The sequence below is a fragment of the Electrona antarctica genome, assembly GCF_951216825.1.
Source record: "Electrona antarctica genome assembly, chromosome: 10".
NCBI classification, from domain to species: Eukaryota; Metazoa; Chordata; class Actinopteri; order Myctophiformes; family Myctophidae; genus Electrona; species Electrona antarctica.
Window position 1 is genome coordinate 14,399,420 of NC_136791.1, and position 12,736 is coordinate 14,412,155.

The following is a 12,736-nucleotide window of genomic DNA, read 5'->3' on the forward strand; positions in this document are numbered from 1 at the left end:
TTTAGCTGGAGATCCTTTGAACCCCCCTCAGGGACCCTGGGGGTTCCTTTGAGAACTGCTGCTGAACACATTACGTGGCTCACTTATCTTGCATGCTTTCATCAACACCCATTATGAGGATTCCATCTCTGTACTATACTGTAGTCGTGTTTGGAACCTTTCGTCACCTTCCGCATTGTTCCTGTGGTTATCGCTTTATTGAATATTAGGCCATATTAATATTCTTCATTCAGTGTTGGAACTCGCTTTCTCTCAATAGCTCTGGTCATCATTATGGCCATTCAAAAGAATTAGAGATGCACAATATTGAAATTATGACCGATATCCGATCTCTGATTATTTGCAGTGTCATATCATCCGATACCGATTCCGATACTGATATATTACATTATTATATTATATTTATATTGAACTCATTGCTGATTTATTTCTTTTTGCTGGTGAAAGTAGATGGGAAGCCCCCGTCCCCACTAACAGGTGACGCTCTTAAAGAGACAGGCAGACAGGCAGACTAGCTGCTCTGTGAGTACAAAGCCATTGACAGTTACATTCTTATTGCTTCATCAATATCGGTGAAAATGCATTTTTATGGCCGATATGGCCGATTTCAATACACTACCGATTACATCTTGCGTCTCTAAAAAGTATATAGAGTTTACAAAGGACTAAATGCACCATTTTCTCCTGCAGTGCATGGTTGGAGAGTAAAAGACAAATATTTTGGCTCTACAGACTTTATATAATTGGGCTAAGTTGCTGAGCACCCCGACCGTAACTAGGTCAAGCGAGTGTTCTTTTCAGATTAAGCAACGACTGGGGATGGTGCCACAATACCCCAGACATCTGGACGGTATCTCAAGCATTCTACCCTTCTGCGTGGGAATACATTTAAACTCCAAACCAGCTCCGATAGTATAAACAATTTATGGCCTGTCATCGTTTGTGTTACTTCTTAATGGCTCCTTTCGCACATCGCGTGAACTAACAGAGGGAGTTGTCCTTGCAGGCGTTCTTGATCAGAAATAGCCGGCTGGGAAGCCAGAGCAGACAGTCATTTGATGTTGTTGACTCTTCTGCAGTCACACCCCATTAGTGAGGGTGCCGCGTTGTATCTCGTCGCCGAAGCAGCGGAGAGCCAAGCCGCCTTTTGTCAGAGGTTACAATTATTTTTTTGCACCTCTCTGCAGGAATGTGGCATTTTTTTTGGGACAATTATATCTTCTCTCATATCACCTTAATTGGTTTTGGGCCAAACTCTGAGCAAGTTTTTTAGAGTGCACTTCCTGATGAATGCTTTGTTTCCTCTATATTGTCACTTAATAACCAAGGAGGGCCCGTAGGAACTGTACAGCATAAAATATTGAGTGAGGCATATTGTTGTTGTCCAAAACCTTGTATGTCCATATTTATTTATTTTTGTAAATCGATGCCCTACTTCGTCACACAATTGTGTCGTGCTAACTGAGTGAATATAGCCATAAGGTCACAACGTGCTGCATCGTGACATGCTTATACTGTAGTTCTGCCAATTCCTCTGCTTTGGAAGGGGTCTGTCTGTGGGATTTATGAATATTTAACCAATCAAAAGTATTAACAAGACCTACGACAAGACCTACGACTTGTTCTTCTTTCCTGAATGGTAACGGTCTTGGATATACCAGGTTTCCACCCGACAGCGACGAGATGGACAGGCCTTAACGATTAATATTCATTCATGTATTTATTGATTTGTTTGCTCGTGTGTGTGCGTGTTTATGTGACGTTATTGCTGGAGAAGACGACAGTCCTAACTCTATTCATATCCTGTCTTTGATGACTGATGGCTGGCTTCCTGGTGACTGTTAATGTGCTAAGGTTTCTGCTTATTCTTAGCCCCCTGCCGGGTCGGTTAGCATGTGACCTCTTGGAAGCTGGTGACCAACGTTGTGTCTCTGCAGTTTCACCAGGCCTATTTTTAGGGGGAAGAAGTTGGACGACGTGTATCATTATCAGGGGCTTGTCGGCAGGCCTGCTGATAAAGCAACGAGACTCTCACCCAATTAGCAGTTCGTGACCATGACTGCAGTGTGTTGGTTGCGTTTGGAACCCAAGCTGCCATTGTGTGAAAAGAGTATCTGAACATTGTGTTTGGACACAATGCAGACCACTCCTCACCTCAGCCCTCATGGAATAGCGGTAACAGAGGTGGAAAGCTTTCACCTTAGGCTGTAGTATAGGATGCAGCCCAGACATGAGTACCATCTCCCTCCTACCTGGCTGCTCCTCAAATTTATTGTTGGATGGAAAATACGGATCGCTCACGTAAGCCGTTTAGATTTACTTTCAAGGAGATGCAGAGGGCGATGTAGTGGAAAGCGAGGGAGCAAGAGGTAAGCGCTGAACGATGTCACTCGGAACTGATCCTTCTCCAAAGCACAAAGCGGCAAACAACGTGAAGTGAAGGGAGATCAAATCCGCCCCCACACACACACACACACACACCTCCCATGACCCCCTCCTATACACACACACACACACCCAACACGTCCATCAGTAAGCAGTCAGTGCACCGCTTGCCAGCGGTGTAAAAAGTACCCCAAATATTTCACCGCTCAAAAATAGGGGTTTTGACTTTTTTTTTTACAGGCGCCAGTTTCGAATTGCAGCCGCCTGAACCCTAAACCGTTAAATGACACAATCTGTTCCTTTCACAAAACATACATTTTCACAAACTCAACAGTTAAATCAGATAATTCCTCAAAAAGAGTCATTTTTTCAAAATCCTAACAGTGTGATGGGAATTAAATGAAATCACAACATATTCCCCCACTTCAACTGGGATATATGGGGCGAATGAATGAGTGTGGCAACAGTATTTGGTTTGGAACAGACCCATCTGGTCTCTTTCTGTCACTGTGACATTGTCCTGCATCAGATCATGACTCTTATCCAAATAAGGTTCTCCAATAGCCTCTTCTGTGTGTTTTATTTTTTATTTTTTTGTATCAAAGTACCAAAAGTAGAAAGTACTCTTTATGCAGAACGTCAAAAAAATATGTTGAATAGCAGATCTACAAGCTCACAATGTGAGTAATTGTATATAGGGCTGAAGTTGTTAATGTATTTTTTTTAAATAATCAAAATCTAAGAACTGACTAGCAAGTAAGGTTTTTGAGTGGTGCAACCACTCCAAGGAACAGCAATGTCCGTGTTCACCTATGTGTTCACCTAACTATGTCACTATGAGCATGAGTACCAATGAGTACCAAAAGTGGCGCTGTTGTGCCAGAAACAGAGAGAGAGACATAGTGCTGCACTGCTGCCTGCTAATGAGAGACAGAGAGAGAGAGGGGGGGGGGGGGGGGGGGGGGTAGTTGCACCACTCAGTTCACACAGGTGTGATTTTTAAATACATGTATGGAGTACAATATTTGCCTCTGAAAATGTACTTACTACTAGTTACTTTCCAAGTTTCCACCAATGCCGTTTGCATTTCGTCATTGGGGCAGATGACAGACATCAGTTGTCCATCCAGATGGAGAGTTTTTTAGGGCCACTCCAAATGACCAATAACGGTGTATCGGGGTCCCCCATCCCCCCCCCACGTTAACCCTCTTGACGTTTTAATAGTAATGAGAACTGCTTGCTTTCATCTATTATGGATAGGTCTCTGACACAGTGGATGGCAGGCGGTGCGGATAAGTAGGACTTTGGGACTCGATCGGTGGCTCACAGAGTGAGAGATTTCCAGAAGGGGAGATGTGGTAGTGCCAGTTACATAAAAGAATATCTCCCCGTTGTCCTCCCTCAGCAGCGCTGGTGCATTATTCATGGGGGTCTGTGTGAGGATGTGCTAAACGCTTGTGTGGTCACGGTGGAACGGATCTGTCCTGCAGTGTGAGTGAGGACAAGGTACTAGGCTGGGAGTTTGAGAAGTTTTCGTTGTCAAGTCTTTATTTTATTTTTTGGAAACCAAATGTGGCTGTAGAAGCGGAGCAGAGGCGGTGCACGCAGTTACGGAAAGGTGGTGTGTCTCGTGTCCACTAATATCATGTCAAAATAATACACAGTACCTTAATTATACCTACATACGCACATCGACAATGCATGCCGGTCCGAAAAGGCTAACATTTGCCACCACACACCAACTGCATGGTAAAAGAGAAACTTAATTTGAATAATATGGCAACATTTCTATCCACAATGACACCAACATTTGGTGCGGAAGTGCTAACGAGCACTCCGTGTTAAACCCCAGCTGCACGGGGTTTACTCGCTCTACATGCACGGGCAAAAAACGCCTGCCTGCAGTTCCAGCTTTGGCCAGTAGAGTTTGGCGGCTTCAACGTTGGCCAGCCGCTCTGGGGGCTTGGGTCAAAGTGACCTGAAGAAAACGCTGTCAACCGTGCAGTTGGAATGCGCCAGGCACTAATATGATTTACTGTACAGTAAAATCCTCATTGTTAATTTAACTGTACAGATGTAACCAAATGAACCCGCAGGGGCCAATGTGGTTACATCGGAGTTACAAATTGATGAATTGACACAGAGAGATTCCAGTGTGTACAGTGAAGTCATACGTGTGAAATTGCTATGAGGGTTAGCGGCAGAACACATTTCAAATATCAATGGCACCATTTAAAATGAATGTGTAAGCTCAACCGAGGAGTGAAAACCAATGCTTGTTGATGCGTGCTGCTGCTTGCATAAAGCCAATATATACCCTCGCAGCAACAACACGGCGAATAGAAGCCTTGTTTATTCATGTTGTGCCAGGTCTGCCTAGCATACACTGCTTTGGTAACTGGCACAGGACACTGTGTGTGTGTGTGTGTGTGTGTGTGTGTGTGTGTGTGTGTGTGTGTGTGTGTGTGTGTGTGTGTGTGTGTGTGTGTGTGTGTGTGTGTGTGTGTGTGTGTGTGTGTGTGTGTGTGTGTGTGTGTGTGTGCGTGTGTGTGCTTGCGTGCGCGCGTGCGTGCGGCTGCAGCGTGCAGATTAATAAATAATCACCATCAGAAGTCCCACAATACACAACAATTTTGAGTTACTTTTATTTTACTCGAGTATATACTCTGCTACAGCTTGGAGGTAAATATTTCCTCGCTGTCAGGTGGAAACCTCATTATGTCCAAAACAGTTACTTTTCAGGATTCTAATAAAAAAATAGCAAATAGCTTTTGATGCTTTTTGTGTGACGCTGTACTGATGATCAAGCAGGGTGTAAATTTTTGGGAAAAAAAACACAAATAGTTAGAATATTTAGATAAGAGCTGCCCGACAGCAACGATTTGTATTTTACTCCAGTACAGTAAGTTACTTTGTAGAATTATTTATTATTACAAAATATACATTAATCAATTCATTTTATACTTTATAAAGTTAGCAGAGCTAACAAAGCGACGTGGTGCGTTGTGAGCTTGTAGGTCAACTATTTTCGAAAAAGCTTGAACATTTTTCAAACATTTCAGTAGTTTTACTTTGGTACAATACTTTTGTACTTGTACTCAAGTCAAATACAGGCCTTTTTTACTTATATTTTTATATTATGGTAATGCTACTTTTACTTAAGTAAAACATCTCAGTACTTCTCCCACACCTTCTCCAGGTACCATGTGAATGGTACAGTACCATGTGAATGGTACCTGGACTGAAAAAGTCACCAACAAATATTGCCGTTGATTCTGGCGTGGGAGTGCAGCACTGCATGGGCACGTGTTTGCCCTAATTAATTGTTTTGGGACCATTGCATTAGTTTTATAAATAGATTGCCATTAATAAATAATTCACCTCTTGTCTTTGATGCATTTTGCAGGATGTTAATACAGTTAATGCAAATCATTTGGAAATGCGCTTTAATCCATTTAGGCCTGACGTCGACATTTAAAAAAATGTCTTCAAAATCCTGACAGCTTTCTGAAAAACCTTATGTTTCTGTATCAGTGGTGCTCAATATTTCATGTCAAGGACGCCAAAAATGATATGCCTCCGCCCCCCCCCCATCTGAAAATATGTTGTTCCAGGGACCTCCCCAGAAGCAAAGATTTGAGTTAAAATGTTCACTCTGTAATAATATGTATTCAATGATTTGAGGCACATTTTCACAACTTTTCAAAAATAGCAGACCTACAAGTTCATTGAACTTGTAGGTCTGCTATTTTTCAATAGCTAAAGTATAACATAATGCTTTAAAACACCATGAGGTCATTCCGCTGCCCCCCCAGGTTGGCAGAGGAAGTGTAGCGCCCAGGATTACATTGGCACTGGGTGAAAAAAACTGGGTTACAAAATTGTGGGATAAAAATTATAAGAAAAAATAAAATAAAACACCAAAAGGGGTTCCCGCCCAAAATGGGTTAATCAGCGGAGGGGGGTTGGGGGGGGGGGGTCTTCCTTCTGTGGCGAGGCGCTCACTTCCTTTGTGTTGTGGCCCGTTGGAGAGATGCATACCCCTGACAAATGTGCTGAACAGTGTTTGTTCTTATGAGACGTACGGCTGATGAAACTGCAGCAGGCCCTGGAGGAAGCGCGGTGGTTTCCACTGCGGATGTGTTCTCTTCAAATGAATTATGCAGCGCGGACATTTTTGTTACAGATTACTTTTTAAAGGCTGATTTATACTTTGTGTCGCACACAGCCTTTTTTTTTTGGCTGGAAAAGAGTGTCAATGCTACACTTTCTTTATCGGTCAAACAGTAAACACAAACCTTTCACGGTATGAAAGGGGTCAAGTGCGAGACATTTTATTACAGACATTTTTGTCGAAGGTTCTTTTTTGCCACTTACATACAAAGTCAGCGGTTGATAATATTACCGCACACACATAGAGACACGTATAGTTTCTACTGCAATGCGCTACACATACTGTAGCTGAAACTATATTCTTTCTGCATTAATAAAATCAGTGTCCTACATATTTGGAAGAAAACCTAGAGACTGGCAAGTCATCCATTGTATACTGGCAGGTATCAACGGAGCATGGTCTATTCCATTTTTGGGATTTCAATAACTGGGTCTGCACAGTCAGTGCTATCATCGCTCATTACATGAACAAAATAAGAACATTCTGAAAAATCTGTTTTCCCTTCTCAAAATCGAGAAATTGTCACAAGCCTCGCCGCACGCACGCACGCACGCACGCACGCACGCACGCACGCACGCACGCACGCACGCACGCACGCACGCACGCACGCACGCACGCACACACACACACACACACACACACACACACACACACACAGGACTCATTGGTGACCCTTGGTCATGTGTAAAATGATAAATCAAGCCATGTACGCCTGATTTATACTGTATATACTTCGCTTCACGATGCATTGTGACTGAGTTTTTAGATCTGCTATTTTCAGCATGGAACAAAGCAAGAATGCCTTGTCTTTTAGTTCTACTGGACCTCCCTAACATTTTAGTTTTTAGTTGTTGACCAAATTGTCAGTATATTTAGTCTTAGTTTTAGTCATCATAGCTTAGTTTTTATTTTGTTTCCGTCAAGGGAAAAAAGGCAGTCGACGGACATTTTTTGTCATAGTTTTAGTCGAGGAAAGCAACGCTGCGTGGGGCTATGCACCCTGTGCTGCGTTTGAGACAAATTGTGGATCACTCGGTACGAGTTGAATCGTGACGGGGTCATGTAAGTGTACACGCCTCATTTATCGTACTTGACTTAACAAAGTTCTTGTAAACCTTTGTGCCGCAGAAGACATACATCACACGATAAAAGTGACAAGACTGTACGTGCCCTGTTTGCCTCCCCCGCCCGCCCCGCTCCGGTCTCCTTGTAAAACGGCTCCTGTTGCGACACAGAGACGTTTGTCCCGGTGCCCTCGTTGGGGACGCAGTGGGGTAGAGGCCGACACCACCCTATAGGAGGTGACGGGCTCATACGTAAATCAAATAACCGAGGACAAAACCAACAATGAAGGTCAAAGAGCCTGGAGGCTGCGTCGCCAGTCTGATGCATTCATTTATTAGCTAGTCCAGAGGTTCTGGACCGCGTACATTTTCAAGGACTCCCAGTTTGATCTGCATTAGGACTCTCTCTGTGCCCGATTTCAGGGCTTCTCAAAGTGGGTGCCATGGCAGCGTGGCACCCTTACGGTGCCTTGACGCAAGTCCAGGGGTGCCTCAGAATACTTAATATTTGGGATTTATCAATGTCACTTAATACGGACCGTTAAACTGTTCATTTTTTTCTGCCTACCAATAGAGGGTATCCCCGTGACATCATCATCATACCCGGAAGTTATGCGGGATTGCCTACTGAGTGACAAAAAACAACTTTCTGGCATTGACAGCCCATACATCCAAACAGAAATGTCCTATTTGATTGCATTTCATGACTTTAAACAACATTACATTCACTTTGTCACTCACTTTGCCACTCGATTTGCCACTCGATCTGCCATTCACTTTACGCATGCGCATACCCTCTATTCTCGTCACCAAAAATAGCGATCTACAAGCTCACAACGTGTCACAGCGCAAATGTTCCCCTTAGAATAGGAATGCTGGAGTTTACATGGTTAAACGCCAAGTATAAAAGTTATACTTTCCTATAATGGAAACAAATATTCTCTCCGGTTTTCCTCCTGACATAAACTGTATCTTTGAGGGAAGATGTACGCCATTAATATGACAAAAGGTGTTAAAGTAGCAATATAATTCAGGGGTGCCGTGGATGAAAAAGTTATTTACAGGGGTGACCTGAGGCAAAAATGTTTGAGAACCACTGATATAGAGGAACCATTACATTTGGTGTCTCCCTATAGGGACCAAAACTTTCTAAAGGTATCATTAATCAAGCACTTAAGGCCCATTTAAAATAAAATAGCCAATCTACAAGCTCACAATACATCGTGAACATGTTATATTTACAGTATGTACGAATTTGCTTTACATTTTTTATATTCTTTTGCAAGAACATATTTCTAAAAGAATTGTGTGTGTGTATACAGTATATTGTACGTGTGTGTGTGAGTGTAGGCTAATAACGGGGAAGAAGTTAGAAGAGTGCTTTTGTTTTCATTTGCACGGTTCACCAGTAGTCGTTCTCGCTTGGACACCCAGCACCATTATCTATCTATCCGTCCATCCATCCATCCATCCATCTCTATTAGCCTACTTTTGTGCCAAACCCAACTTCCCAAGACCATCTGTAAACAATTCCCCCCCTATCAGTAATGTGATCTATTACATCGCATTACCCACACACACTGAACATCATTTGCTCTTCATATATTCAGAACGGGTAAGGACTATATATATATATATATCATTTTTTTCTTTTGTGTGTGTGTGTGACCCACAAAAATGGATACCGATCCAAAGATTGAGTCCCGATACATTGTTTTGGAGACACTGTAATGTAATTACTGTGTAATGCTTTATCATGCCAATAAAGCGCCATTGAATTGAATTGTAACGGGAAATGGAGTAATAGCTGCAGACTTAAGTCACAGGTGCACAGTAGCCTTCTGTTCTGAGCATAATTAACATGCTATTCTACATTGTCCAGTGTAATTATCCAGTGTGGCGGCTCTAAAGGCATAAAGCATCGGGAGGGAAGGAAGCATGGCTCAATACAAAGACTTTGCTGTCGGGTGAATTGTTAAAGAGTCGTGCGGTGGCTTGGAGCTCCACTAAACACTCAGCCCAACGTTTCATCGATAGCCGTCAATGGTATGGAGTGACCCGCTTTCCTGTACTATTGATTATATGTGGCTTACAGGCTCATTGGCTGAAAGAAACCATGTCTTCTCATGTAATTAAAGGCTTCTTCAAAGCATTTTCTTTCCCTCTACACCCCCCCCCCCCCCCCTGTTATATAATCACATTATTTACAAAATTACAAATGTTTACATTACAAGAAAGTATTCAAGGTTCAAGGTTGTACTTTATTCTTACACCTTGTGTACAGGTTCATACGAGTACATTATTATTATTATAAATCATCATTTCATTATTTCATCGTAATTATTCTACAGTAATTCTGTGCAGTCCAACAACACGTCTGAACAGTGCGCACGTACACGCACGCACGCACGCACGCACGCACGCACGCACGCACGCACGCACGCACGCACGCACGCACCCCTACAAGCTGTTACTGCCACACACTGCTACAAAGTTTTGACAAGACACAAGACAAGTGTTGGCAATTCCAGTGCAAAACAGTTGAAACATGAAATCAATCAAATCAAAGTACAAACATTTGTCTGTATTTGTTAAGCAAAAACAAACATTCTTCAGCTCCTGATTGGGCCAGAGAACCACATCACCGTCAGATGCAATGTTTTCTGTGTCAAGCAGAGCCTTGCACTGCAGTCCTTATCCAACCCTAGCACTGCAGTCCTTATCCAACCCTAGCACTGCAGTCCTTATCCAACCCTAGCACTGCAGTCCTTATCCAACCCTAGAACTGCAGTCCTTATCCAACCCTAGCACTGCAGTCCTTATCCAACCCTAGCACTGCAGTCCTTATCCAACCCTAGCACTGCAGTCCTTATCCAACCCTAGCACTGCAGTCCTTATCCAACCCTAGCACTGCAGTCCTTATCCAACCCTAGCACTGCAGTCCTTATCCAACCCTAGCACTGCAGTAGTCTGTGTGAATGCCACTTTATCGCCTGCTGCAGGCTCCTTCACTCATGGAGGTTGTGATTCATACTAGTGGTGCAGCCCTTTATCAATTATCTATATTCCATTTAGTTAACAGATGTTTTATAAACAATTATAGTAGGAAGATTGTCCATCCATCCATCTTCAACCGCTTAACCCAGAATCGGGTTGCGTAGCAGGGTTAACAGTTCCAACCGAGATTTCCAGTCGTCCCTTTCCAGAGCAGCTTCCTGGGAATCTGAGGCGTTCCCAGGCCAGTGCGGATATATAATTCCTCCGTCTGATCCTTGGTCTCGCGACGCGTCCGTACTAGATGCCCGAACCACCTAAGTTGGCTCCTTTCCAAGTCAAGGAGCACTATCTTTACGGGAGAGGTCCGCCACCAGTCTGAGAAAACTCATTTTGGCCGCTTGTATCCACAATCTTATTCTTTCGGTCATGAGTTGACCCACACTTCCTAAATTAAAATGAGCATTAGCATCGCATCACGTGAGCTTGTAGATTGGCTATTTTTGCACGACACACCACAACGTATCAAATAGGGCTTAAGTGGTACTAATCAGACTTATGTGGTTAATCAGACTAATTGATTAAGGTTTTGGTCGATTAAAAACAAAATGATTGGTTAATATATGAAATAATATAAGAAAATAACCCTTCAACATCGTTTGATTAATTGAAAAAAGTTATCAATATATGCTAATAAAATAATATATATTAGCAGCCAAAGTTCTGATCCTATCCTTCCAGTGGCATGCTGAAAAACTATACATGACCAACCATGTCAGACAGACATGCACAGACAAATGCAGAGTGAACAGTATTGTATTGATGAAGAGTACTGAGAGGATGGGATCAATTACAGTAACCCACTGCGCTCACTTGCACATAGATAACCTGTGAGAGTTCTGCTCAAACGGAACCCCATGGACCATATGCAGACTGCAGTCATCTTGCCATATAAGTTAATGGCAGGGTGCTAACAAGGTGCAATTTCCCATTGACAGCCCATTCATCCAAACAGAAAAGTCCTATCTGATTGTATTAAACAACATCAAACTCACCAACATTGCAGATGTACGAAAAGCTTGAATTATCCTCTTTCTATCTGCAAAGTGTTTGTTTCATACAAATCCACTGTAGACATATGTTATGAGCTACTTTCTTTCCTTGCAGGTGATTATTTTTCTAAGTGTTGGAGTTTGGAAGTGCTCGTTAGATATTACTCAACTGCCCTGCGTAGCACCTGTTTTGAATTTGCACATAGGCAGCAGGACGTTGCTTTACTGAAAACGAGTGCTTCCAAACTCTGATGACAAGATGGCCGCGGTCTGCAAATGGTCAATAGACTTTCATCCTGACATGGTTAGGCTTTGGGCCAATGGTTGACAAGCTGACACTGCTGTATATTGACGAATATCATTGTATCTTAAGCAGTGGCTCTCAAAGTGAGGTCCAGGGATCTTAGAGGGAATTCCAGAGGATCCCGACTCCCCAGTCCTCAGCTAAATTATTTAATATAGCATCTGCATGATCATGACATGAAAGGGTTTGAGAGTCTTAAGATGCGGCGTGATTACATACAAAGTCAATGCAAAGATAAGAAGTTGCGCGAGCGCCCCGAACGGGTGTGGCGCGACCTGGCGCAGCACAAACGCGACGAACCGAGGCGAATATTTAAATTCAAGTCTGAACGAACCTTTAGAGCAATATTGGCTGGCTTCAGGTTTTCACCATTATGTGAATAGGAAAAAAAGACTTTCTTTTTTTTAATATATATTATATTAGGTCTGCCACAAGGAGATCGCTTAGACCAGTGGTCTAAGTGGCATCTGCGGACCCCCAGAGGTCCTTAAGGGGGTTTCGGGGGAGTCCTCAGCTAAATGGGTTAATAAAGCAAAATCAGTTGAATCAATTCAACCCTATTTTATACTTTGGTTATTCAAAAATGGCCGATCTACAAGCTATTTTGTGCCCATGGCACAACAGCTTTTGATGTGGGGGTCCGCGACCAAAAGCAGATCGATGTGGGCGGTGGTCCTTGACATGAACACGTTTGAGAAACACTGGTTTATAGAAACATATGGTCCTCAGTCAGGAAGTGGGGATGAAACCTCAACGTAAATAC